Consider the following 22,395-nt stretch of genomic DNA (forward strand, 5'->3'; position numbering starts at 1 on the left):
CACTTTCACAGTTTCCACCAACCATCTCTCAAGAATCACTTGCCCTACTCACAACTACTACGATTGAAAAGAATCTCAAGTACCAATGAATTGTTTGAATCAAGCAAATCCGCTTGCATTTCCAAATTTGAACAAGGAAAATATCCTACCAAAGTTCTTGACAGCGCCATATTGAAGTCTAACAAATCTACCCGACAGATGCTTCTTTCACCCAAACCACCAAAAACTTCAGATCAACGAATGACATTCGTGTCAAAATTTTCCACACAAAGTTTCAACATAAAAAAAACCATCCTCAGGTATTGGCCTATGTTAAGCATGGAAATGGATTTCAATAACATTTTTGAAATATCACCTAGATTTGCTTACCAAAGATCACGCAACATCAAACAAATATTGTCTAATGCTGATGAACTCACTACCAGCTCCTTCAAAGGTACTTTACCATGTCTTAACTGTGGTAACTGTAACTCTATCATCAAAGGTACCAACATCCAATATCCTTCACAAGGCAACACGATCAAACTCAAGGTTACAGCCACATGTAATAGTCAGAATCTCATTTACATGTTGAAATGTCCATGTGGTTTGGTTTATGTGGGCAAAACTGAGAGAAAAATCCGTATACGGATCAATGAACACAAAAGCAATATACGTACCAAACAGGCGAAATCACCAATCGCAACTCATTTTCACCAGCATCAGCATAACATCTGTCAACTGCGATTTTTGGTTCTTGAACAGATTCCCCAGCTGAGGGGTCGTGACAATAGTAAATATCTATTACAAAGAGAAACATTTTGGATCCACAAGCTGAATTCCATACATCCGAAAGGTCTTAACGAGCGTTATGATCTGGGCTGTTTTCTGTAACTAAGGTCTCCTTTATTCACCTTAAATTGGAGATTTGAACTTTCAACCCGACTTGTGATACCCTAGTACCTTGTGTAACTTTACAGTTCATGTTGAACCACAAAACTATTTTATTTTATTTTACTTACTAATCTCATCTTATACACATGTACTATTGCACTATTGCACTATTACTATTGCACTATTACATTGACGCTCCCTTACAAGCTCCAGGATTTGGTAATATCTTACATTTTTTGAACCATCGCTTTTGGTTCGAATCACTCGAATTACATGTGTTTCTTCGGTTTCACACGCTGTCTATTGCATTTTTCTTTTTACTTTTGGCCTAATTCCTTTACAGATTTAACTGCACTCACTTTTGTTTATTATTTTATATTTTGTTTGCACATGTAGTTTCACTAAACTTTATTGACCTTTTGGAACTACAAGTCTGTTTTCTTTGTAGTTCTCCTTTTCCCGCATTTTTCTTTATCACATATCACATGATTACCTCTTGGAACTACAAGTCTGTTTTCTTTGTAGTTCTCTTTTTCCCGCACTTTTCCTTATCACATGTCTATATATCACATGATTACCATCCATAACACTTACCGGAGCGTTTCCGATTTGATTCTCCCGGGTTCAGGAGAATCTATACATCACCATACCAACTGTAAGTTTGATCTTCCGTTACTTGTCAGATAGTGATTGTATTCTTTTAAAAGGCCCCATGCTGTATGTATTTTTGTTACCCACACCACCATCCAGATTTTTCTTTTTATTTTGTCTTTACTTTTTCCTACAATTTTGGCAAAAACACACCACATTACTTTGTCCTATATGGCATTTTCATTTTTTCATTTAATTTTTTTACTTACACTACCACCCAAACTTTCTTGGTCCATTTCGGTTTCACTATTTCCTATGACCTTGGTAAATGCACATCACAATATGTTGTTTTAACATGTAAAACAAGTGGATATTTTCACATCACTTTGATGTGTAGTGTACCTTCATTTTGGTAATTACCAACACTGGTATTGTGTTTTTTTACTTATCACGAACGTATTACTTTTAATACTGTTTCAACATGATCATGTTTGTTACAATCAAAATCTATTGTATAATTGTTTGGATAAAAATTGTTCTTTTCTATTGAGTGTTTATTAAATGTGTATATATACTGAACCCTATACCTTATCCTTTCAGAGTACCGCCCCTGAAGAAGGGCTTAAAAAAGCCCGAAATGCATTGGGCAGTTGGATATATGATGCATTGATAAAGAATGAATACAATTCTTTGACTTCATTAACTTTGAACAACGGTTAATAAACTCAAGTTATGCTTGAATAAATTCCGATTTACCTGAGTTTAATTTCACAAAAGAGATCATATCTCTGAGATTGAGTGCAAAACGAAAGACATTTTCCTATTCAGGAACGTGCTATCATGATCTACGATTTGAATTCCCTACTCAGGGGGATTAATTCGTTTGCACCAACTAATTTTGCTTAAAACATTGACCTGGAGAAATTTTGAGTGCGCAACTTCTGTTCTAGCTTTTCATGTGCACTGCTCCCATTCTGCAGAGTCCTGACTACTCCAAAAAGTTCATTTTCCAAACAGATGCATCTGAATTGGGGGTAGGGGCTGTACTGTCACAATTGAATGATGAAGGTCAGGATCAGCCAGTAGCTTTCATAAGCAGAAGGCTGACCCCTAGAGAGAAACGTTGGTCAGCCATTGAGAGGGAGGCATTTGCTGTGGTTTGGGCTCTGAAGAAGTTGAGGCCATACTTGTTTGGTACTCACTTCCTTGTTCAGACAGACCATAAGCCCCTCTTATGGTTAAAACAAATGAAGGGTGAAACAGTTTGAGGGTTAGGAGAAGGCAGTGTCTAGTTTTGCAACATCTTAAGGATAATCCAGCTAAGATTCTTATGCTTCAAGAGACACATTTGCTGCAGTCAGAATGTAAGGCCTTGTTCGAGAAGCTTAGGTGGGTGGGGAAGGTAATAGCTTCTGACCAACAATGTTGTTCAAAAGGAGTGGTTATAATTATTAAATCTAACACAGAAGTGGAGCTTATCAAGGCACAGACAGACAATAGAGGAAGGTGGGCAATAGCAGAGGTGATTTGCCATGGTATTAAATACACTTTAGCCAATATTATGGCCCTAATGAGGATGACATTGACCCTCTGAATAATTTGTGTTTTGCCTTGGTGGATTTTGATGCCCCCTTAATTTTAGGAGGCGATTTCAATGTTCTGCTTAATAATAATTTAGATAGATCCTCCCCCAGAACACAAATTGCGGTGCCCCGTGTAAAAGCCTACTTAGCGATGATGCTAAACAATGTTAACCTCTGTGATGTCTGGAGGAAAAAAATGGAAGAGGTGAGAGAATATTCTTACTATAGCAAAAAAAATCACCACTATTCAAGAATTGATTATATATTTATCGATCTTTCCGAGTTAGAATTAGTAAGGTTAATAAGATATCAACCTATCCATATCTCGGATCATGGTGCGATGGTTTTAAGATTGGATCTTCCCTCTAAGCCTATCTTGAGGAGGTGGACTCTGAATAGGAGATCCCTTTTGCAACCTTCAAGCCCCGAGTTACTAAAGAGAGAAACAACTACCTTTTTCCAATGTAACCTGGATTCGGCCCCTTTACACATAGTGTGGGACGCCTTTAAGGCCTGGCTTAGGGGGATTCTGAAGGGGGCGGTTGTCGGCTGGATCAGATCAGAAAAAAGTGAGATTGAAGACCTAGAAAAGCAACTAGTGCTTGCTGAGATGTCCGATGTGGAGAAAAAAACGCTCGCAGCTAGGGTAGAGGATCTACAGATGAAGTTTAGGCTTAAAACCAAAGCAATAATGCTCCAAAAGTGTGAGGCAAGTAAGCTGAGTGATTTTGATAGGGGGGAGAATTGTGGCAAATTACTCGCTACGAAAAGTAGATCTGACAGGTCCCGTAACTTCATCAATAAGATCAAGGTAGGAGCTAAAGTGGTGGAGGAAAAAAGGGATATTGAGAAAACATTTGTGGAGTTTTTTCAAAGTCTGTATAGCGAGGAGCTAACGGTCAGGGATGAGGTTATTGATCAGTGGCTGTCCAAAAAACAACTACCGAAATTGGATTCAGCCTGCCAAGCAATTCTGACCCAAGATATAGAGGAGGGTGAAATACGTGTCATTTTAAATAAAACTAAGAAAGGGAAAGCAGCGGGTCCCGATGCAATTCCAATGGAGGTTTATAGGTTAATAGCTGGTGAAATTATCCCGATCTGGTTGGGTCTGTTTAACAAGATCCTCAGAGGGAGTTCACCTCTGCCAGGTTCTTGGAATGAGGCTATCTCCCTAATCTTGAAGCGGGTAAGGATTCAACTCAGTGTCAATCCTATTGCCCCATATCGCTACTAAATTTTGATTATAAGATCTTTGCAGGTGTATTAAATGCTCGGCTTAGCAAGATAGTGGGGTCAATTATCCATCAAGATCAAAAGGGATTTTTACCGGGTAGACAAATGCTGGACCTGGTTTATATAGCAACAACATTAGGGTCACCCCTATCTATTATCACGGTCGACGCTGCAAAAGCCTTTGACCAAGTTAACTGGTACTATCTAAATAATACTTTAAAGGCTTTTGGTTTTGGTTTTGGAGCCAATTTTAGGGAGGTCACAATACAGCGTGGTACAAGGCAAGGGTGCCCATTATCTCCCATCCTCTTTGAGCTGTATATCGAGCCCCTGGCTCAGAGTTTAAGGCAGAACGACAATATCTCCCCTTTTAAGATTAATGGGTTTACTAGGAAGGTAGCAATATATGCAGACGATCTTATTCTATTTTCCTCTAATGATAATCCTACACTTTCTGAGCTAATGGCTGAAGTACAGTCTTTCGGGAAAGTGTCAGGATATCAAGTCAAAGGTGACAAGACCGAGATTATGGCTTGGAATACCCCAGCACAGGGGGTAAGGCTTTCTAAAGAGCTAAGGTATTTGGGAGTGATAGTAACTCAGGATATAGGGAAGATCCCCAAAACAACCCTAGATAAAGTTTTGAGGGAGGTGGAGTCTTTACTGAAGAGATGGCAGATTCTACCGTTATCCCATTATGGGAGAGCTAATTTGATTAAAATTTGGGTCCTTCCTAAATATCCTACCTTTTTAATAAGATCCCCCTGGAATTTGACAAAACAGCTCTTCTGAAAATACAGGGAAAGATCTCCCCGTTTATTTCAGCAAGCAAAGGGATCAGGCTATCCTGGAAGAAGCTAAGGCGAAAATTGGCTAAGGGAGGGCTGGGTTTACCGGACCTCCAGTTATATTGTTGGGCATATCAACTAAAAAATTGCAGGGTGTTATTATTGAAACCAGATAGCTCCCTGATTGGTAGTATGTTTAAAGCCATGCTTTCGGATTTGGATGAGGTGGGTTTTATGTACAAATTCGGACCTCCCAAATACTTTAAAAAGATTAGGCTTAAGACTCTATATATGGCGGCTAAGCTATGGACGGAGTGTCGGGCTAGCTTAGGACTGTCGTACTACAGTGATTGGGCTCCAGTGTGGGACTCGCCAAGAACTCCGGAATGCCTCTCGGACACTCTATCACAGCCATTAAAGGAGGCTGGAGTTCTATACTGGAAGGATATAATGGATGGGAATATCTGTTACCCTTGGGAAGTTTGGTGGAACCTTGCCAGTGGAGCTCTTTCTAGATTTAAATTTTACCAAATCTCTTCATGATGTAAGAGCAAATGCAGGTTAATCCCCGAAGATACCTCCATGGAAGATGAGTTGCAAGATTTAATGGCAAAAAAAAAAGGAGTAGGCCGGTGGTACCAACATCTTCTTGCGGCAGCAGATTAAACAGGTTTAAGCTTTTGCCATTGTAAATGACAATGGGTTTTATTTATTTTTAAAAACGAAAACAAAAATGAAAGGCATTGTTATTTGCAACGTCAATAGCTGAAACTTGCGTAAATGCGAGACCTATTGCATTGCAACTACTTGTTATCCAAGTGAAGACTCCAGTCTCTCCTACTTTCAAGGACTCAAAGCTCAGAAGAAACATGGCTCTGAGGACGAGGGGGGCTAAAGTGATGTCCCCTTTAAACGAGTGGCTGCGACCCTTTCTACCCAGACTCTGCGACATTGGGTGTGGTGGGGCATCCTGCAGGGGCGTAACACAGGCCCCCGCAGCCCCCGCGGTGCGGGGGGGGCTCCAAGCTCCAGGGGGGACCCCCCCGCACAGCACTCTGGCTGCAGGGCTCCTGGTTGAGCCCAGAGCCCCCCCAGGTGCCTTGCAGGGAGGCCCCCCTCAAGGTCCGTTACGCCAGCGGCGTCCTGGTTTGTAGTGTTAGTGGGGGGGGGGGCTTTTATGCTCTCCTTTGGGAGCAGGTAACTGCAGACCCCCCTCACCCCCAGCTCATCCTATTTTCTTCCAGTCTTTCATTAATAGGGTCTTTCACGTTCTTCTCTGTGACAGGTGAGCGTGCACTGTAAGTGTGGTGCAAGGTGAGAGGGCAGCTGTGTAATAATACAAACACATATAAATATATAAATCACGTCAGATCAAACAGCTCACTAAACGGAGGACGTTCATTTGGCGCTACAAAGAGATATGTGGTGCTGTTCTGCAGCACTTTGAAATAAGAGGGTTAGAGCTGTGTGTTCACAATGTCACGGTTTGGCCTAGAGCTGGCCGGGGTGTGGTGTGTGCCTTGTGTTTGGTTGTGTATATTGTCTAGAAGCCTTGTACCAGCAGAGCTGGGCAATAATTACATAAGAGCAGTGGCTCACAGGTGGGTAACATACACAGGACCTGGTGACCTTGGAGGCATGAGTGGTAGGACATTGACACACACCCACACATGCTAACAGTGACGCCAGCTGCATCATGTCACAGGGACCTTTCAGGATGTGTTGTAGATAGAAATGCACTTCCTAGTAACAAGAGGATGGGTCGGAAACATGATAGCCAGGGATAAGTTGTTCATGGAGTCGGGGGTGAGGCAGCTGGGCATGTGTGCGTGTGTGCGTGTGCGTGTGCGCTTGAGCCTATGTGCCTGGCAGTGTGTCTTTGTGTGTTGTGTCCTTGTGCGTGCCTATCCGTTTTCACGTGCATTTCTTCTGGGAAGGTCAGTGTGTCTCAGTCAGTCTTTGTTAGAAAATGTTGAAGGGACATATGTTTGTTGAAGTGTTTGTGTGAATCTGTGGGCGCGTGCGTGTGTGTGTTTGTTACTGTTTCCGTGTGAATGGGTGCCTGTGGGTGTTTATCATTTTCTGTGGGAGTGTTTTTGCAAAACATGTATGTTCGTGTGTGTGTGTGTGTGTGTGTGTGCTCGCACGTGCCTGCGTTTATGTGAGTATGCATGCTATTGTGTGCATGTGTGTGTGTCTATATGCGTGCGAGTGTGTTTCTCTGTATGTGTCTGTGCGCGCGTGTTTGCACCATTGTGTGCGTGTCCGTGCGTATGTGTGTGTTGATGTGTGATTTATTTAAAAATGGTGGAGTTTCGACTGGCTGCAGTGAACCCCGAGACTTTCACATTTAGAGGAGAAAGGCTGACTCAGTGGGCGCATATTTTAAAGTATTCGAAGGCCTCTTCAGTTTGCAAAAAGGCAGCGTGTTGTGTAATTTCACCACCCTCTATTTATACATCCCCGATACCTGCCAGAGCAAACACACAACCTGGACCTCGCATCCCGTATGCATCTTGTGTAATTGTACACATGACAATTCACAGAGATAAATGTCGACACTACACACTACACATTTTTGTTCTTGAAAAAGCTATAAAAAAAACATTACTAATTCAGCACAAAGCTTCAAACGCCGCGGAGCCGAGGAATTCATGGCTTGTGTGCAGAAAATATTCCAGCTGGAAACTTAAACAAGTAAAGCTACATCCAATATGGCCGTCACACCCGTTTGGCTATTTAGTAGTATGTGGTCTAGTTTGTCAATTTACTCCTCCGCCTTCTCTTTAGAGCCGCAGGTGTGAGTGAGGCAGTGGCTTACGCATGCGCAAACGCTGGCAAAGCGGTAGCTGAGGCGATGCGTGGCAACAAACACTGAACATACGAGCACGGTGGCGAAAGCGGTAGTAGCCGAGGTGGGGTCTGGCAGCTCAGGGGGTGGTATGGTGCACTATAAAGTGAGTATGCTGCGTTTCAGTATTTGCACGCGTTTTTTTTCCCTTCGTGCGTCATTCTCTCACTTGTAATTAAATCAATTGCAGTTTAAAGGATAGCGTGTTACCAGCCACGGCTTTGTTATGCTTGCAATTGACATGGAAGCTTTCAGATAAATTGCATGTTGTACATTTAAAGCTCGCCGCGCTTGGAGCGCGCGAGCGCATTTAAAAAAAAAATTACAGGAGGCTGGTGAGGACGAAAGTGAAACTGCATGCTGGCTTGCGAGGGAAGGGGGACAGGAGATGTGCACGCCGCGTGGCTGTAAGCGTGTACACCAACTCAAATCCACCAAAAGCCTGCGCCTGCCCATCTCCTGTCCCACTTCCGAGGCAAGTCAGCAACAATAGCTCTCGCTGGCGACAGCGCTTCATGCTGCGTTCGCCAGGCGAGACCTAAAAATGGAGAGTCCATACTTGGTCTGTGAGAGGTGCTTGCCGAGTGAAGATCTAGAAAATTTAAGGCAAGTATCTTTGGAAATTTTAAATCCATTTATTAAATCTGCTGCACTTAGGAAGAACCATTTCTTCACACTGCACAGGATATACTGGTCACCAGCGAAGCTTGCCAAAATAAAGGATGGCGAAGAGGCTAAGTGCACGAGATGCGGAGCCCCGGATGCGGATGATGATCATATCTTTGTGGCCTGCCCCTCGATGCAAGATTTCTGGGGCAGTGTGGGTAAGACCTTGTCTGATGTGCTGGACATGGAGGTTGAGGTAAGCCCATCTCTTATCATTTTTGGCAATATATTGAAGCCTGATGGGTTGTTGGGGCCCCCGGGGCTCTAGAGCAAACTGTTATTTTATCTTGTTCTTTTGGCACAAAGGGAGATCTGCAAGCTTTGGCGCCAAGCTAACCCCCCTACTTGGAGCGTCTGGTGGAATGCGGTACGATACTTTAGAGACTTGGACCAAAAGGTCAATCAGAATAGGGACAGAGCAGATGTGGGGTTGTTTTGGAATTTCTTAGATCGAACTATTGGTGTTTAATTTACATTGTACCATCAGCTGAGTCTATACCCCTTAGTTAAAAGCGACAAGGGCGGTACAGGTTGAGAGGTCGTTGTATCTAAGGAGGTCATATGAGGATAAAAAAAAAAAATAAAAAAAAATGAAGGGTGAAAACCCCAAACTGCTTAGATGGTCCATTTCCCTACAGGGGATGGACTTTACAGTGGAACACAGACCTGGGAGTATCCATGCCAATGCAGATGGACTCTCTCACCTTTACCCAGGCTGCAGTAGCAGGCCTGTGGTGCCATTTTGGAGTGCTTCCCAGGGGTGGTATAATACATGCTTCAGCCCCTGGTAGGCCTCTGAGGTACCTATGCCCTATGTACATAGTATACCATATACTAGGGGCTTATAAGGCACTCTAGAATCCAATTAGATATGTACCTATTGTACATGCAAACCATTTTAGAGAGGAAGCAGCTAGGCTGTGGTCCTGATTAGCAGGGCCACAACGAGACTAAGGTTGAAAAACAGTGAAACACCAGCAAAAAGTGGGGGTACCCATGTGAAGCAGATCATACTCTCCTACACAAACCCCCCCCCCCCCCCAAATGCAGGGACATTAAACTAACCTTTAGCAGTTGAGTCTTCATGTTCTAAGTGGAAATACCTAGAGAGTCCATCTGCATTGGCATGGTTACTCCCAGGTCTATGTTCCAATGTAAAGTCCATCCCCTGAAGGGAAATGAACCACCTAAGCAGTTTGGAGTTTTTACCCTTCATTTGTTTTAGCCATAAGAGGGGCTTATGGTCTGTCTGAACAAGGAAGTGAGTACCAAACAAATATGGCCTCAACTTCTTCAGAGCTCAAACCACAGCAAAGGCCTCCCTCTCAATGGCTGACCAACGTTTCTCTCTAGGGGTCAGCCTTCTGCTTATGAAAGCTACTGGCTGATCCTGACCTTCTTCATTCAATTGTGACAGTACAGCCCCTACCCCCAATTCAGATGCATCTGTTTGGACAATGAACTTCTTGGAGTAGTCAGGACTCTGCAGAATGTGAGCAGTGCACATGGCCTGCTTCAGGTCAGGAAATGCCTTTTGACAGCTAGCTGTCAACTAAACCTTTTTGGGGATCTTTTTAGAAGTTAAGCCATTCAGGGGTGTCACTATTGATCCATACCCCATGACAAATCTCCTATAGTACCCAGTCAGGCCTAAGAAGGCTCTCACCTGAGTCTGGGTAGTTGGAGCAAGCCATTCCATTATGGTTTGGATTTTGCTCTGTAATGGTTGAACCTGGCCTCCACCTACAAGGTGGCCCAGGAACACAACCTGACTCTGCCCTATCTGGCACTTAGTAGCCTTGATAGTTAGGCCTGATTTTGCAGGGCCTCCAAAACATTCCTCAGGTGGACCAGGTGATTCTCCCAGGTGGAGCTAAAGACAGCAATATCATCTAGATACGCTGCACTAAAGTCGTCCAGGCCTTTACGGACTTGCTTCACCAACCTTTGGAAAGTGGCAGGTGCATTCTTCAAACCAAAGGGCATTACTACAAACTGATAGTGCCCACTAGGGGTAGAAAATGCTGTATTTGGCTTTGAATCAACAGCTAGTCTGATTTGCCAGTAGCCAGCTGTCAGTTCAAATGTGTTTAGAAACTTGGCTGACGCCAAAGTATCTATTAGCTCATCTGCCCTGGGGATGGGCATCAGTCCTAGTGACTGCATTGAGACCCCTGTGGTCTACACAAAACCTCATCTCTCTTTTTTCCACCACTGGTGTGAGCTTTAGGTACCAGGACTACTGGGCTAGCCCAAGGGCTAACTGAGGGTTCAATCACACCCAGATCCAACATCTTTTGGACTTCTGTCCTTATGCAGTCCCTGACATGGTCAGGTTGCCTGTAGATCATATTCCTCACAGGTAGACTGTCCCCAGTGTTTACTTCATGAGTGCACCAGATGGTCTAACTTGAAGTCAGAGAAAACATATGTCTAAACTGGCTGAGAAGGTTTCTGCAGTCAGTTTGCTGCTGGGCAGTGAGGCTGCCTGCCAAGGACATCATCAACTGACCCATCATCGGGGTTCTGAGAAAGCAGGTCAGGGAATGGGTCACTCTCATCCTCCTGTCCTTCATCAGTAGCATGAGCAAGCCCATGTTTGCCCTGTCAACATATGGTTTTAGTCTGTTGACATGAAGTACCCTGTGGGGAATCCTAGGGGTTCCAAGGTCTACGAAGTAGGTAACCTCCCCTTTTTGTTCAACAATTGTATTGGGGCCACTCCATTTGTCCTGGAGGGCTGCTGGGGCCACAGGCTCCAACACCCACACTTTGTGTCCTGGCTGGCAAACAGTCAGCACAGTTCCTGGCTAGCCTCAAGGTTTTTGTTTTCCTTTTACATGTACTCAGCCATCCTGGAGCGGAGACCAAGTACATAGTCCACTATGTCTTGCTTTGGGGGCTTGAGAGGTAACTCCATCCTTCCTTCACCAAACACAATGGACCCCTGACAGGGTGTCCAAACAAAAGTTCAAATGGGCTGTAACCATTCCCCTTTTGAGGCACCTCCCTGTATGCAAATAAAAGGCAGGGAAAGAACAGGTCCCATTTTCGCCTAAGCTTCTCTGGGAGTCCTCTGCTCATGCCCTTTAAGGTTTTGTTGAGTCTCTCAACTAAACCATTGCATTGTGGGTGATAGGGTGTGGTGAACTTGTAGTTCACTCCACACTCCTTACACATAGCAGTCAAGTAACTAGACATTAAGTTTGCATCCCTGTCAGATACTACCTCCTTAAGAAAGCCTACTCTTGAGAACACACTCAAGAGAGCTCTTGCCACTACTGGTGCAGTAGTGGTCCTTAGGGGAATTGCTTCTGAATACCTGGTGGCATGATTCACTACCACCAGTATAAATATGTGCCCAGATGCTGTTTGGGGATCCATGGGACCAACAATGCCAATCCCAACCTTTCAAAGGGAACCCCCACCACAGGTAGTGGTATCAGGGGGTCATTTGTAGGGCCACCTGCTTTGCCACTGACTTGGACGGTTACACAGGAGCGACAAAACTCCTTGGTGTCTTCAGACATGTGAGGCCAGTGAAAGTGAGGAACAATTCTGTCCCAAGTCTTGTTCTGGCCTAGGTGTCCTGCTAGGGGAATATCATGGGCTAGTGTCAACAAGAAACCCATAAACTTCAGAGGTATAACCAACCTCCTGGATGCACCAGGCTTGGGGTCTCTACTCTCTGAATATAGGAGTCCATCATCCCAATAAACTTTATGGGTGCCACTAGCATTCTCAGCAGCCTCATCAGCAGCTTGCTGTCAGAGGGTTGCAAGAGAGGGGCATGTTTTCTGCTCCTGGCTCAGATCAGTCCTGGAAGAGCCCCCTGTCCCCAAGAACTCTGGTCAGGTTCAAGCTCCTCTGGGACAGTTCCTTCTTCAGGCTCGAGATCATCTCCCTGAGGAGACTGAGCAGCATTTTGAGACAGGTGGGAAGGCTCTGCCTTAACCCTACTGCTCCTCCTCTTGTGAGGCACTTGGTCCATTATTTCAGAATCCAGGGCCTGTCCAGTCTTAGACATTTTTGCCTGTGACCTGGTCACAGCAAAGACATGTGCAGGGATCCCTAACATTTCTGCATGTGTCCTGAGCTCCACTTCAGCCCACGCTGAAGTCTCTAGATCATTGCCAAGCAAGCACTGTACTGGTAGGTCTGCACTTACCACAACCTTCTTAAGGCCAGTTACCCCTCCCCAGGAGAAGTTAACAACTGCCAGAGAATGGTTTGTTCTGGCATTGCTAGCATTGGTCACTTGGTACATTTCACCAAGTATAATCTGCCCAGGATCCACAAGATTATTTGCCACCATTGCGACACTTGCTTCTGTGTCTCTGAATGCTCAAGCTTCTGCTCCATTAATTAAAGGCTGCTGTCTGTATTTGCCCAAGTTACTTGGACTCACAAAGGGGGACATATCATTGCCCCCATCACTGACAAGCACAGCCTGAGTTGGTACTCTGACTAGGCCAGAGTCCATCTCAGAACCCAGGGTCAACCCTACTACACCCTTATTCTGTGAATTCCCACCACCAATTGTAACTGCACTAGGGGGAGCAGGTGCCTTAGGGGCATTGGTGGGGGCTGGAGTATTTTCTTTGGCCTTGGTGCAGTCACTAGTCCAGTGAGTTTTCTGTTTACAGATGATGCACCAAGGTTTCTTTTGGCCTTTACCCTTTCCTGACTGTGAATCCTCACCTGAAGAAGATTTTTGGGGCCCTTGAGAAGACTTCTGGCCTTTACCCTTGTCCCCGCCCTTGTCAGAGCTTTTGGAATCTTGCTTCTTTGGGTCACCACCTTGGTTCTGTACCTTCTCCTCACCCTGGTTCTGACCCATGTGTCTGCCTTCTTTCCCGATTCTTGGGGAGAGGTCAGATCAGAGTCTATCAGGTACTGGTGCAGCAGCTGATTTTGACAGTTATTAAGAATCTGCTCCCTCATTATCAGATTGTACAATTCTTTGAAGGCACACACTTTACTGCCCAATAACCAACCTTCCAGAGCCTTAGCAGCACAGTCAACAAAGTCAACCCAGTCTTGATTTTGTGCTTTTTGGGAATCTCTGAACTGTAACCTGTATTGTTCAGTGGTTAGACCAAACCCATCTATTAGTGCACTTTGCAAGACTTTGTAATCATCAGCATCCTCTTCACTTACAGTGAGGAGCTTGTATCTACCTTTGTCTGCAAAGGAGAGCCATAAGATTTCTGCGCACTGACCTTGAGAGACCTTCTGTACTTTACAAGCCCTCTCCAAGGCAGTTATCCATTTCTGGATGTCATCCCCACTCTGGTAGGGAGGGACAATCTTACTTAGGTTTCCATGGTCATAAGACCTCTCCCTATCTCTAGGGAAATTGCTGCCACCAAGGGACTATAGTCCCTCCTTTTTACTAGCTATGTAGAGCTCTAGGGCTTCCCTAGCTAGGGCCATCTGCTGCTTTATGAGGTTGAAGTTGAGTTGTCTTGCTCATACTTCAGCAGTCTCTATCTCCTCTCCTGGGAGGTTTTCTTCCCTCTGTGAGAAGAAACAGAGGTTCCTATAGAGGAGTTAGACTGGATAGATCCCCTTGACAGAGATCTATCCCTTCAAGCCCTGTTGTCAGGCCGACCTGGAGGAATAAAGAAAGTGGCATTATTGTCATCCTCCCCATCCAGGAGATCTGTGTTCACCAGAGTCTGGTCATTGTCACTAGTCTGGTCAGCATAAGAGGTAGGGTCGGGGGAGTTTTCACCCCCTAGACCCACCCTCAGGTACCGCCCCACTCACACTGTCTACATCATCAGACCCACTAGGCCCTGTGATATCATCCAGCTTAAGTATTTTTATTAGATGCTGGGTGGATGGACTTTTGCCTGTCTTTAGCTTCCTAATGGAACATAAGGCCCTAAGCTGAGCAAACGAGAGATCCTCATATTTATAGGGAAGGAGCTCACTGGTTCCTGGTAGGGACCCACTGGTTTCTGGCTGGCTAGACATTACTAATGTGGTGTAGTGTATTGCCCTACCTACACTAGTGTGGCCTACTAAACTCTCTTGAGTTGTAGAAAGGATGTGCTATCCCTTAACACACAACTCTAAGTTCAGTAGAACTTGCTGTAGCTAAACTTGATATTATATGTACCGAAGATACCTTTAGTGGTTTTCAGTTGATCAATTCAATTGAGATTATCTGGTAAAACAATAGCAAGCTGGAATCCTATCGCTGCCACCAATGTGATAAGGTGGCCTGATATATGCTGTCCACTAGTTCTAGTGGGCACCTTGTATCAGTCCAAACAACCCCTTATGGTGATAGGTTAAAGAAAAACTTTATTGAAAGCTATCCTAGTGTTCTCTAAGGAGAGCAGCCTTCAGGCTAAGTCTTGAAGGAATGTAAAGCAGCTTGTTTTACCAGTCTATAATCTCTTGAATGATCAAATGAAAAGACAACCACGCCAGGTATATATTCAAAATATATGTATTTAAGATAAGACCTCTAGTCTTTTTATGAGACTAGAGTTCAAAGTACTTTGTTTACAAGTCAGCAATTATCAGGAATAGCACAAGTACACGTTTGGGCCCTAGGGGCGTACCAAACCATATACCATAAAAGTGGTATAAGAACCACGACTGGAATAGACACTAGGCCTATAGCCTGGAGAATCGCTGGGACCCCAAGGAACTACCCAAGGTAGTGACACAGGGGACCCACGGGGACTCTATGCAGTGTTAGAAAACAACCGCGGGTTCCCGTTATCTTCTATGGGTAATGTCGCGGTTGGAAATTTAAAGATTAGGGACACTTCTAATCGAGTCAGGACTAAACCCTTTTGGACTTAAGAAGTTCTAGGGCTAGCACCCAGATGAGCACCGGAGGGCTCGAGTTACCTCACCCAGGGAAGCCGGGTGCATAGGTGTCTTTTGGTGTCGGGTCGCGTCGTTGATTTCAATAGGAGCCTGCAAAAAACTGCTGCTGCCGTGAAGAGGAGAAGTGCCCGAAGAGATCCAAGCCTGGATCTAGGATGGAAGGAACCTGAAAGCAGAGGGGACAGAGTCTGGGTCACTTGCCAGTGACCGAGGGCAGGATGGACCAATGCTCACAGATGTTGGGTGTTTCAGGTGAGTTGATGGGTGTCTTGACTCTTCAGCCACGCGGTCCCGGAGGCATCAACGAAGTCCACTAGCCGGATTCTAGCTGTCCCACAAGATGTGTCGAGTGCTGCGGTGTCAGCAACCAGATTCGACCCAACAAGCCTTGGCAACGGCAAGTCACTGGAATTCAGAGAAAGGACTGCGGTGTAGACCAGCAAGGTCTGAGGGACCCACCCAGCAAGGGTAAGTCAGGGCACGCCTGGAGCAACGAGGAAAGCCCAAGTAGAAAAGGAGTTGCCCTCGTGGGAATTGTTAGCCAACGGGCTAGTGATCGCGAAGGAGCCTCGAGCGGTTGCACTTGAAACTGGCCCACGGGTCACTCTTGGAGTGGAGGCCAGCAATCTTCGGTGCAGGAGGTGCTCAAGGCTGGGGCTACTGGGAGCCCAAAGCACAACTTCGAGGAAGCCCAGGAAGATGCTGTTACTGCAAAAGTTCACGGTGTCCAGGGGCCACGGTTCCACTTCGGCGTCCGGCGGGAGCTACAGCGATGCAGACCAGTCAGTTGCTTCTTGGGTGCCTGCCAAGCAGGGGAATCACTCCTTGACCGCAAGGGAGATTTCTTAAATATTCTAGTTAAAGTAGAACGTCGAAGGTCCAGGATATATGTTGCAGAGCTTCGTCCAGGGTAATCTAAAGTCCTAGGGACTGGATTCCTATACTTATACCAAGTTTAGGGGATGGACTAACTCTAAGGCCCCACCTATGGGTGGGCTTGGAAAGAGGGGTGGTTACACCCATTTCCTTTGTCCAGTTTCGCACCAGAGCAGGGGCAGGTAGCCCCTGCAACCGGTTTGAACTGGGCTATGCACAGGGACAGCAAACATGCCCCCAGTGCAGGACTTCAAAGCACCACAGAGTGCTCCCGGCCTGCCCCAATACACATCTGCCTGTCTGGAGAGGTGTTCACACCTCCCTTCGACAGGAAACCTATTGTCCAGGCCTCCCCTGCCGGAGTTTCGGTCAGCAGCAGGAGGCCAGACTCGTGTCTTTGGCAGAGGCATCCATTTTGTGATGCCAGGGATCAGGAAAGTCATACCGGGTTTGACCAGTGTGAACATGTCTCTCCCTCTAGAAGGGTGGAATGCTACCCCCCCCCCTGCCAGAACTGGCGGGGGGGGTAGTATTCCAAAGCGTTTGACACCAAACACATGTTTTGATGCAGCCATTCCAAAGTTAGCATTTACCGCGAGGTTATAATGCACTTAAGAGTATATGGTATGGCTGTATCACAGAACAGCCATAAGGAAGTATTTCCGAAAGCTGCAGAGGGGCTCAGCTCATGCTTGGGCACCCTCTCACACAAAACCAAGCACTCTGCCTTCAGGATTGTCAAGGACTGCCATAGGAGTGGCTTATAGGTTTATATGTGTCTTTATATATGTGTGGATATAGGTAGCCTATACCACTGTAAAGGGTGCAAGCACACCCTTACCCAGGCTGCAGTAGCAGACCTGTCGTGCCATTTTGGAGTGCTTCCCAGGGGTGCACAATACATGCTGCAGCCCCTGATAGGCCTCTGTGGTACCTATGCCCTAGGTACATAGTATACCATATAATAGGGGCTTATAAGGCACTCCAGAATCCAATGAGATATGTACCTAATGTACATGGAAACCATTTTAGAGAGGAAGCAGCTAGGCTGTGGTCCTGATTAGCAGGGCCACAGCCAGACTAAGGTCGAAAAACAGTGTAACACCAGCAAAAAGTGGGGGTACCCATGTGAAGCAGATCCTACTCTCCTACAAGTGGCACATCACACATGAGGTACATGAGGGAAGCTGTGTGAGCCTCAGCGCTGGAACACTGGATGAGTGGCACATCACAAATGAGGTCCATGAGAGGAGCTGTGTGAGCCTCAGCGCTGGAACACAAGATGAGTGGCACATCACACATGAGGTGCATGAGGAGAGCTGTGTGAGAGTCTCAGTGCTGGAATGGAAGATGAGTAGCACATCACACATGTGGTGCCTAAAGGGGGCTGTGTGAGAGCCTCAGTGCTGGAACGGAAGATGAGTGGTACATCACACGAGGTGCATGAGGGGAGCTGTGTGAATGTCTCAGCGCTGGAACTCAAGATGAGTGGCACATCGCACATGAGCTGCCTTGAAGGAGCTGTGTGAGCCTCAGCGCTGGACCGGAAGATGAGTGGCACATCACACATGAGGTGCATGAGGGGAGCTTTGTGAGAGTTAGCGCTGGAACAGAAGATAAGGTGCACATCACACATGAGGTACATGAGGGGAGCTGCGTGAGTCTCGGCGCTGGAACAGAAGATGAGTAGCACATCACAGATGAGGTGCATGAGGGGAGCTGTGTGAGAGTCTCAGCGCTATAACGGAAGATGAGGAGCACATTAGGCATGAGGTGCATGAGGGGAGCTGTGTGAGAGTCTCAGGGCTGGAACTGAAGATGAGTGGCACATCGCACATGAGCTGCCTTGAAGGAGCTGTGTGAGCCTCAGAGCTGGACCAGAAGATGAGTAGCACATCACACATGAGGTGCATGAGGGGAGCTGTTTGAGAGTCTTAGTGCTTGAACAGAAGATGAGGAGCACATCACACATGAGGTGCATAAGGGGAGCTGTACGTTGCGCCTCAGCGCTGGAAGACAAGATGAGTGGCACATCACACATGAGGTACATGAGGGGAGCTGTGTGAGCCTCAACGCTTGAACACAAGATGAGTGGAACATCGCACATGAGTTGCATGATGAGAGCTGTGTGAGCCTCAGCGCTGGAACCGAAGCTGAGCAGCACATCACACATGAGGGGCATGAGGGGAGCTGTGTGAGCCTCAGCGCTGGAACAGAAGATATGTAGCACATCACACATAAGTTGCATGAGGGGAGCTGTGTGAGAGTCTCAGCGTTGGAACGGAAGATGAGTGGCACATCACACATGAGGCGCGTGAGGGGAGCTGTGCGAGAGACTCAGCGCTGGAACACAAGATGAGTGGCACATCACACATGAGGTGCATGAGGGTAGCTGTGCGAAAGCCTCAGCGCTGGAACATAAGATGAGTCGCACATCACACATGAGGTACATGAGGGGAGCTGTGGGAGCCTTAGCGCTGGAACACAAGATGAGAGGCACATCACACATGAGGTGCATGAGGGGAGCTGTGTGTGCCTCAGCGCTGGAACGGAAGATGAGTGGCATATCACACATGAGGTGCATGAGGAGAGCTGTGTGAGAGTCTCAGCACTGGAACACAAGATGAGTGTCATATCACACGAGGTACATGAGGGGAGCTTGGTGAGCCTCAGCGCTGGAACGGAAGATGAGTAGCACATCACACAGAGGTGCATAAGGGTGTGAGAAGTTGCCCTGGTATATGCTGTCTACTAATTATAGGGGCACCTTGTACCAGTCCAAACAACCCCTTATGGTGAATAGGTTTAAGACAACGTTTATTGAAAGCTATCCTAGTGGTAGGTATGGAGAGTAGCCTTCAGGCTAAGTCTTGAAAGAATGAAAAGCAGCTTGTTTTACCTGTCTATAACCTCTTGAATGATTAAATGAAAGGGCAACCACACCAGGTATATATTTAAAATATATGTATTTAAGATAAAACACACCCCTCTAGTCTCTTTATGAGACTGGATTTCGAAGTACTTAATTTACAAGTTAGCAATCAACAGTAATAGCACAAATGCACTTTTGGGCTCTAGGGGCGTGCCAAACCATATACCAATAAAGTGGTTTAAGAACCACGGCTGAACTAGACACAAGGCGTAGAGCCTGTAGAATCGCTGGGACCCCAAGGAACCACCCAAGGTAGTGACACAGGGGACCCTCGGGGTCCCTGTGCAGTGTGTAAACACAACCGCGGGTTCCCGTTAGCTTCTATGGGCAATGTCGCGGTTGGAACTTCAAAGATTAGGAACACTTAGAATCGAGTCAGGACCAAACACTTTTGGACTTAGGAAGTTCTAGGGCTAGCACCCACGGGAGCACCAGAGAACTCGTGTTACCTCACCCAGGGAAGCCGGGTGCATAGGTGTCTTTTGGTGTTGGGTTGCGTCGTCGATTTCAATGGAAGCTGGCGAAGAAGTGCTGCTTCTGGGAAGAGGAGAAGTGTCCGAAGCGATCCAAGCCTGCTTCTAGGATTGAAGGAACCTGAAAGCAGAGGGGACAGAGTCTGGGTCACTTACCAGTGACCAAGGGCAGGATGGACCAATGCCCACAGATGTCGGGTGCTTCAGGTGAGTTGATGGGTGTCTTGACTCTTCAGCCACGAGGTCCAGGAGGCACCGATGATGACCAGGAGCTGGATTCGATTTGTCCCACGAAGTCTGTCAGGTGCAGCAGTGTCGGCGACCAGATTGGACCCAACAAGCCTTGGCAACGGTAAGTCACTTGGAAACAGAGAAAGTATGTCGGTTCAGACCAGCAAGGTCTGGGGGACTCACCCAGTGAGGTTAAGTCAGGGCACATCTGGAGCAACCAGGAAAGTCTAATCGCAAGAGGAGTTGCCTTCGTGGGGACCTACTAGACAATGGGCTAGCGATCGCAAAGGAACCTCGAGCGGTCGCACTGGAAACTGTCCCACAGGTCACTCGTTGAGTGGAGGACAGAAATCTTTGGTGCTGGAGATGCTCAAGGCAGGGGCTACTGTGAGCCCAAAGCACAACTTTGTAAAAGACCAGGAAGATGATGTTGCTGCAAAAGTTCACGGTGTCCAGGGGTCACGGCTCCACGTCACCCACGATAACCACGGGCCTCAGCTTTGGTGTGGACTCAGGGTAGCCTCGGCAAACTCTGGAAATCCACCTCTGGTGATGCAAAGACTTCGGCGTCCGGCGGGAGCTTCAGCAATGCAGACCGGTCAGTTGCTTCTTTGGTGCCTGCCAAGCAGGAGAGTCACTCTTTGACCCAATGGGAGATTTCTTTTGTCTTCTAGTCGAGATAGAAAGTCGAAGGTCCAGGATATATGTTTCAGAGGTTCGTCCAGGGTAATCTAAAGTCCTAGAGACTGGATTCCTATACTTATACTAAGTTTAGGGCATGGACTAACTCTAAAGCCCCACCTATGGGTGGGCCTGAGGTGGGGGTGGCACACCCCTTCCCCTTTGTCCAGTTTCTCGCCAGAGCAGGGGCTGAGTGCCCCTGCAACCGGTTTGAACTGGGCTATGCACAGGGACACCTTGTGTGCCCCAGGCAGCGTCTCAAAAGCATTCTGTGAATGCACCCACCCTGCCCCAATACACATCAGCCTGTCTGGGGAGGTGGTTCCACCTCCCTGTGACAGGAAACCTATTGTTCAGGCCTCTCCTGCCAGAGTTTCCCCCAGCAGCAGGAGGCCAGACCCGTGTCTGTGGCAGTGGCATCCATTTTGTGATGCCAGGGCTTTGAAAGGATTTAACCGGGTTTAGCCAGTGTGAACATGCCTCTCCCTCTAGAAGGGTGGAAAGCTACCCCCCCCCCGCCAGAACTGGTGGGGGGGTAGTATTCCAAAGCGTTTGACACCAAACACGACATGTTTTGATGCAGAAATTCCAAAGTTAGCATTTACCGCAAGGTTATGATGCACTTAGGAGAATATGGTATGGCTGTATCACAGAACAGGCATAAGGAAGTATTTCCGAATGCTGCAGAGGGGCTCAGCTCATGCTTGGGCACCCTCTCACATAAAACCAAGCACTCTGCCTTCAGGATTGCCAAGGCCTGCCATAGGAGTGGCTTATAGGTTTATATGTGTCTGTATAAGGTAGTGATATAGGTAGCCTATACCACAGTAAGGGGTGCAAGCACACCCTTACCCAGGTTGCAGTAGCAGACCTGTGGTGTCATTTTGGAGTGCTTCCCAGGGGTGGCATAATACATGCTGCAGCCCCTGGTAGGCCTCTGAGGTACCCATGCCCTAGGTACATAGTATGCCATTTACTAGGTTCTTATAAGGCACTCCAGAATCTTTCGCCGACAGTATTTTTCACACCGATGACTTTGGAAACGTAAAACTTGCTCTTTTAAGTTTTTCTCTTCTGTGCTTTTAGGTATAGCACATGTTGCATATTCTTCAATGAAACTTAAAACTGCATCATCAGAATCTGTTCCAAATTTTGGGGCATCCTTGATCCACAACAGCATATGAATATGAGGAGCATCTCTTGCTTGGTACTCTTTTCTCCAAAAGAAATCCACAACTTCTCCAAGAGGTGGATTTTTTTTATTGCGGATGAAGGACATCATAGCCTCAAATCTATGATTGAAATATCTGCAAACATTAACCGGATCCAATAAGCACAATTCTCCTGCTGTCTTGTATTGGATATTTTCAATATTTGAATTTGCCTCTTGAAGAAAATCCAGTAAATCATCCCAAGCGTACTCAGCACAGCTTAGGGTAAGGAACCATGTAGGAGTTCCTAAATTCCGTAACATACATTTCAATTCTCCATGGCATCGGTACCAATTTTCATTAGTTCCACGCTGACAAGCCATCAGATTCATTAATTGTGATTCCAAATGATCATCTCGCTGTTGCACTTTGTTCATAAAATCCTTTGCAGACACAATATGTAGATGTACTCCACTTTTTAAAATGTGATTTACTGCATAAGATAGTGCAGACAAGTCACTTTCAAATAAAAGATGGAACAAATAAGGAATACTTTGATGAAATCTTGGATCTTCTGCATATAATCTTGTTGTCCGATACTCAGAAGCAGG

The 22,395-nt window shown here is 46.4% G+C and overlaps 1 pseudogene; it reads left to right on the forward strand.

Annotated features, from left to right (window-relative positions):
• The first annotated feature begins 8,466 nt into the window (after positions 1–8,466).
• The window catches only part of LOC146789554 (mitochondrial import inner membrane translocase subunit Tim29 pseudogene), a 136,314-nt pseudogene continuing 122,385 nt past the window's right edge, over positions 8,467–22,395 (forward strand).

This window comes from Triturus cristatus, chromosome 10 (assembly GCF_964204655.1).
Source record: "Triturus cristatus chromosome 10, aTriCri1.1, whole genome shotgun sequence".
NCBI lineage: Eukaryota > Metazoa > Chordata > Amphibia > Caudata > Salamandridae > Triturus > Triturus cristatus.